The sequence below is a fragment of the Hyla sarda genome, chromosome 8 (genome assembly GCF_029499605.1).
Source record: "Hyla sarda isolate aHylSar1 chromosome 8, aHylSar1.hap1, whole genome shotgun sequence".
Lineage (NCBI taxonomy): Eukaryota > Metazoa > Chordata > Amphibia > Anura > Hylidae > Hyla > Hyla sarda.
Genome location: NC_079196.1, coordinates 52257742 through 52263741, shown reverse-complemented (window position 1 = coordinate 52263741; position 6000 = coordinate 52257742). Strand labels below are relative to the sequence as shown.

The 6000-nt window shown below is 41.5% G+C and overlaps 1 protein-coding gene across 7 annotated transcripts in view; it reads right to left on the bottom strand.

The window, feature by feature from the left end:
• Window positions 1-2784: 2784 nt before the first annotated feature.
• MYO3B (myosin IIIB) overlaps window positions 2785-6000 on the bottom strand; it is a 523821-nt gene continuing 520605 nt past the window's right edge. For all 7 annotated transcript variants that reach the window (XM_056536145.1, XM_056536148.1, XM_056536149.1 and 4 more), the window contains one exon: window positions 2785-2905. The gene's annotated coding sequence lies outside the window, so the exon portion shown is untranslated. The remainder of the gene's footprint in view (window positions 2906-6000) is intronic.

Genomic DNA, 6000 nt, shown 5'->3' with positions numbered 1-6000 from the left:
GAGACTGAGGGTGGGGTGGGGGGGCGATAGAGTGCAGGGGTTAGGAGACCAAGGATGGATGCGTGGGGTGCGGGTATGGCAGTATTATATTCAGGGGGTACAGTGGGTAGCAGTAATATATTCAGGGGTACAGTGTGTGGCAGTATTATATTCAGGGGGTACAGTGGGTGGCAGTATTATATTCAAGAAGTACAGTGTGTGGCAGTATTATATTCAGGGGGTATGGTGTGTGGCAATAATATATTTAGTACAGGAGCAGGTTGCGGGAGATCCCACACGGGGATTTATCCCAGAAAAAACCTCGGAGTGTGAAAGCGCTTCTCCGTTGCAAAAAATAAGGTTGCTGTAAACTTCTTGGATAAGAAGGGGGGATTTATTGACGGTTGGGTTTACAGAAATAAAGAACACAAAAAGTAAAAAATAGAAAATAAAAAAATATAAAGCATAAAGCAAACAGGATTGGACAACGTGTTTCAAAAGGGTATCCCTTTCTTCAGGTCTGCTGGCTTAATGTAACAAGTGTGCTTATATACACAGTGTGAGGGGTGTGGTCACAGGGGGCTGGGCTGTGACGTCCGTCCCTCCAGGCTTCTGGGGGGAGTGTCTGGAGACTAGAACTGAGGTCCCTTTAACATAACTGAAATCTCTCCATTAGAACCAATAGACTAGTGTGGGTCTATGGTAGATGCTGTGGGCTGGGAAACAAGCTAAGCAGTACTTGTGATGGTTTGAGGCTGTATGGGAGATGTCTGTGAGCTACCTAAATAGAGGTATATTCTTTAATTGAAAATTACACTTAGGGTTAAAGGTTAATTGGTATGTGGCTCCTGTGTAGTAATGGTTACATTTATAACATTGTGGTGAGCATGATTGACAAGTGAGTAAGTAATTCATAAACAATGTTACATGGTAATCGATAGTGGAAGGATATGGTTGACATTATAACATTGCAACAGATGTATGAGTATGATGGACATGACTGGGATATAGTCAATAAAGTTTTGGTTTGAACTATTGTGGTAAGTGCTGTTGGTTAACAAAGAGCTGCAGAGGCTAGGTTAGCCCTTTTAGGCGGTGCTAAAAGGTCTGGAAATGGATGGCAGGAGAAAAAAGATTTTTTTGCATGGATTCAGGTTTCCTTTTTATGTGATCAGTTCTGTGGCATCATTAAGCCCATATGGCTGCAAAGTTTCAAGGCGGTAGATCCAGAAGCTCTGTAGACATGATGGGAGTTATAGCTTTGCAACATCTGGAGAGCCACTTGAACCAAGGTGATTGGTGGGAGTCCCATCAGTCGGACCCCCATTATAAAAATGAGCTGCTTATTCTAAAATGTCTGTGTCTATTTTTGGTCCCAGTCCTGCCTTTCTGTAAGTGACTTATATCACTGTGTATTCTCCTGACTGTAGTCACTGATATCTTTGTGCAGCCGAGAAGGGGGTAGTCAGGGATTAGGGAAGCGGGTCGTCAGGGAGTAGGGGGGGGCCAGGACAATTTTTCACATCAGGGCCCTGTGGTTTTTAGCTACACCCCTGGTCCCATTCATAAGGCAAAATTTCTGCAGTGAAAACTCTGCAGCAAAAATGCTGTTTTGGGGATTCTGCAGAAATATTGAACTTGTCTTTAAAGGGGTACTCCGGTGAAAACCTTTTTTCTTTTAAATCAACTGGTGGCAAAAAGTTAAACATATTTGTAAATTACTTCAATTAAAAAATCTTAATCCTTCCTGTACTTATTAGCTGCTGAATACTTTTCTTTTTGGAATGCTCTCTGATGACATCATGAGCACAGTTCTCTCTGCTGATGTTATTATAATAACAATAACACTTTATTTATTGGTGAGCCACCATGCTGCCGTTAGCATACATCTGCTATGCATCTGCTATGCATGGTTGCTAAAATGGGCAGAGATGTCAGCAGAGAGCACTGTGCTCGTGATGTCATCAGTGTTCCAAAAAGAAAGGAATTTCCTCTGTAGCATTCAGCAGCTAATAAGTACTGGAAGGATTAAGATTTTTTAATAGAAGTAATTTACAAATATGTTTAACTTTCTGCCACCAGTTGATTTAAAAGAAAAAAGGTTTTCACTGGAGTACCCCTTTAAATTTTGCAGAATTCCACATCTAATTCCCACTGAATTCAACGGGGCTTTGAATTTCAGTAGAATTCTGTGTTTTGAGCACACAAAAATTCTGCTAAAATTTTGCAAAACTGCAAATATTTCGCAGCATGCTTTGCAGAATAGAATTTCAGCGTAATCACAGAATTTCCGTTGTGTGAACATAGTCTAATAAGGCCCTTAGACACAAGGGCCTTGGTGCAAGAGATCTTCACACACCAGTGTATCACACACCATGTATCATGATAAACCACCCCCTGCCTTTATTTGTATTATTTGTTAGTTCTCTACCTTGATATCGCTCTATATTTTCTGCTCAGTCTCAGATTTACAGACTGGGAAGGGGCGTTCCCCAGTAGACGTGACATCATCTGAAGCTATACAGGGGAGAACTTCTTCCCTTACCCTGATACACATAGCCCAGAGCAGTTCAGTGTGTGAGATGAGCTATGATTGGCTAAGGCTGCACCCCCCCCCTCTCCGCACTTCAGACTGCATTTCCTGATTTTGGACTTCTGCCAGGCCAGCAGGAGTCCAAAGTCTGTGCAAGAGATTGAGGGAGAAATATGCTCTGGACAAGTAGGGAGACACCTAGTGGCAGCTTTTTTAAACACAAATAAAACATAGAAAACTTCATTTTTTTTAAAAAACAAAGTACATTAGAAAGATTTTTTTATTTACCATAATGAGTGCAATAGCAAAACATTTTTTAATGACAGTGCCCATTACTCAATCATAAAAAGTGAAAAGGCATAAAAAAATCTCTTTTCTTCATCTTGAAATCACCTGCAAAATAAAATAGAAAAAAAATATATAATTTTTTTAAAGTAAATTATGGTAAAATATCCTATTAACATCTTCTCTGCAATGGATTTTAGTAGGGGAAGAAAAATAGAATAATACAGTAATAATAGAAGGCTTTGGGCAATTGGCAAAGTGAACTGTGATGACACCACATGCGGTTTGGGAAGGACATCTGTGAATATCCGTAGAGATTAACAGAATAGTGTTATGTACTCAGATTAGGCAATCATCGCGGCTTTGATGTCCTGGACTTGTGTTGTAGCAGAAAGAATCTATTGTTCAGAGGTCTCAATATGGAAGAGATCAAACTTTGCCCTCTTCAGTTTCGAGGGATTTTGTTCCTGCTACCTGATACGTCTTCATTTTGTGCGGGCAGTTTTCATGTCAGGAGAGGTAGGGTTACTAATGCTGAAGCCTGGAGGCATGTATATGTACAGTAGGTAACACATTATGTGCCTGAGTGTCTGTGTGTGGTACTCCTTCAAAAGACCCAGCCACTTAACCATTTAAGGGATCACTCTTGGCACATAGATCTCCAGAGAGAATACTGGTTTGGAGTCTAAATGAAGTAGATTGGAAAATTATTTAGAGATGTCTGTCTAGCAATTCACTTTCCATCATGACCATACGATCTTTAACATGACGCCATATTATACCTTACAGTACAGAAGCCATTAGTATGTTGCCCCCTAAAATTATTAGCTTCCTAAATTTGGTAACAATTTATCTGGTTTAGATTTCATGTATTCAATTGTACTTATCAATCAGATTCTGAGGTGCTGCTTTCATCTGTACTGTGTTGCATCATGGACCGTTTTCTGTAGGAACCTTACGCATTTGCCTATTTAACAATCAAATAGAAAGTTGTAGTAGAACCTCAATTACCACAATAGGAATAGTTATAGCATCCACATAGCACATGACCAAATCAATGTATAGAGTGGGTGAGACATGTTATCCTACAGCCAGGGCAGCAGCCTTAGGCCATGTTCACATGGCGGAATCCTGCAATTCTCAAAATTCTCCAAGTCCCACTGACTTCAATGGGATTTTGCTGTTGAATTCAGCAAAATGAAAGACAGGTCTTTAAATTTTGCAGAATGCGGAACTGCCTCCGTGGCAATTCTGATGTGTGAATGGGACAGTGGAATCCCATTAGAGTGAATGTGAACATGGCCTTAGGGTGCCAAGATGGGTGGGCTGGGTAGAAATAGCTGGAAGGTTATTCGAAAAAAAAAAAAAAAAAAATACAAACTGTGGGCTAAAACCTTACTTGTGGTGATTGGGGTGGTTGGGCAATGATGCAGGGTGTTAGGTAAATTAGTCCCTACGCCCCATCGAGTCACTGACCAAGGATGCCTTCACACAATGTGAGGGTGTCCTTAGGTCCCTTGCCAGTGACAAGGGCTTTAAAATCAGATATTCAAGCCCAGGGAATGCTGGCCAGGTAATTACCAGCATGCGGCCAGAGTGCCGACGTGCCTGTGACTCACGGCCCGCCTAACCTCACTGCGCACACAGGGCTGCCGACGCGTAGCCCTGTGTGTCTGCTCATAGAAGAATACGCAGCCTGATTTTGCCCAGTGTGAAATACGTTGCTTATACGCTATATTTGATGATGCAGACTTGAAGCTGCAGATTTGAGGCTGTGTTCAGCCATTTTAGTTTACGTTAAAATCTGCAGCTTCAAATCCTGCGCATCAAATCTGTGCAGGACACTGTACTTGTAAATATACCATAAATGTTAAAAAATATGATCCTTTTTACATAGCCGACAATCTCGTAGATCGGTACTCGTTTACTATTCGTTCGAGCGGCCCTTTTGCTGCCATCATTCATTGGCTACATAATGTTTTTGTTTTTTTTTCAGCAGGGAAAAACAAAGCAATGCGCTGACAAATGAGCTGATGGTCTCCCCTACGGCCAATACTCTCTCTGTGGAAAAGGACCTTAAATCGTGTGATGCAGTGTTTCCCAACCAGGGTGCCTCCAAAACTACAACTCCCAGCATGCCTGGACAGGCAAAGGCTTCCAAAGGCTGTCCAGGCATGCTGGGAGTTGTAGTTTTGCAACATCTGGAGGCTCCCTGGTTGGGAAACACTGAGTGATGCAAAAAGTTTCATATTAAAACCAATTTGTCTTGCTGTCATCACTGCCCCAGAAACACCTTATCCATCCCTCTATAGCAGCATTTTACAACTGGTGTGTGTCCAGCGGCTGTAAAACTACAACCCCCAGCATACCCAGACAGCCGAAGGCTGTCTGGGCATGCTGGGAGTTGTAGTTTTACAACCACTGGAGACACACTGGTTGGAAAACAGTATAAAATAAATAGTTCAAACTTTGTAACCTCTTAACCTCTTAACTTCCAAACCCATTCACCACGGTACAGTAAACGTAAACTATATGGCTCACCACTTTATCCCCATTCCATTGGAGTCAAACTGTTAACTTTAGTTCACAAAGCCACAAATTGCAAAGAAAAGAATGTTCCGCAGTAAAGCCATAAGCTACCTATTACACAGGAAGATGTGTGAACCAGCCACTTGCTGCAAAACACATTTAATGGCTTTGCCTTCAGACTCTGCCATGTCAAACAATCCACATGTGTGGTCAGAAACACAAAGGCCAACATGAGCCACCACATATGGTCAGCAGCTTTCAGTACAAGAATACTCCTAAAAGCTTATTAACATTTGCAAATCTAATGCAAACATTCTATTGTATGTGACCCGGCTCAAGCTGTCTAGGAAATGTGAGGCGGCCTGTACTGATTTTTTGAAATTTGTCGAAAACATCTGAGAAGTCATTGTGCTTCTGTACAACCCTACTTGGTAGACAGTCATCCATCAGGGAATAACCCATTAAAAAAATAAAGGAGGTATGTATATTTTACAAACTACAAAACTTTTTACATTATAGGCCACTGTGCAGGGGTATAGGTTTTAAACATAGGACTTCATAGATGTACCCGGTGATGTGAGGGCTTCCTACCTAAATCTTGTGGGAAAGGAAAAGTAACAATGACGATCTTGTCCTCATATCCCGTTGGGATATCCCGACCTCATATCCTGTCC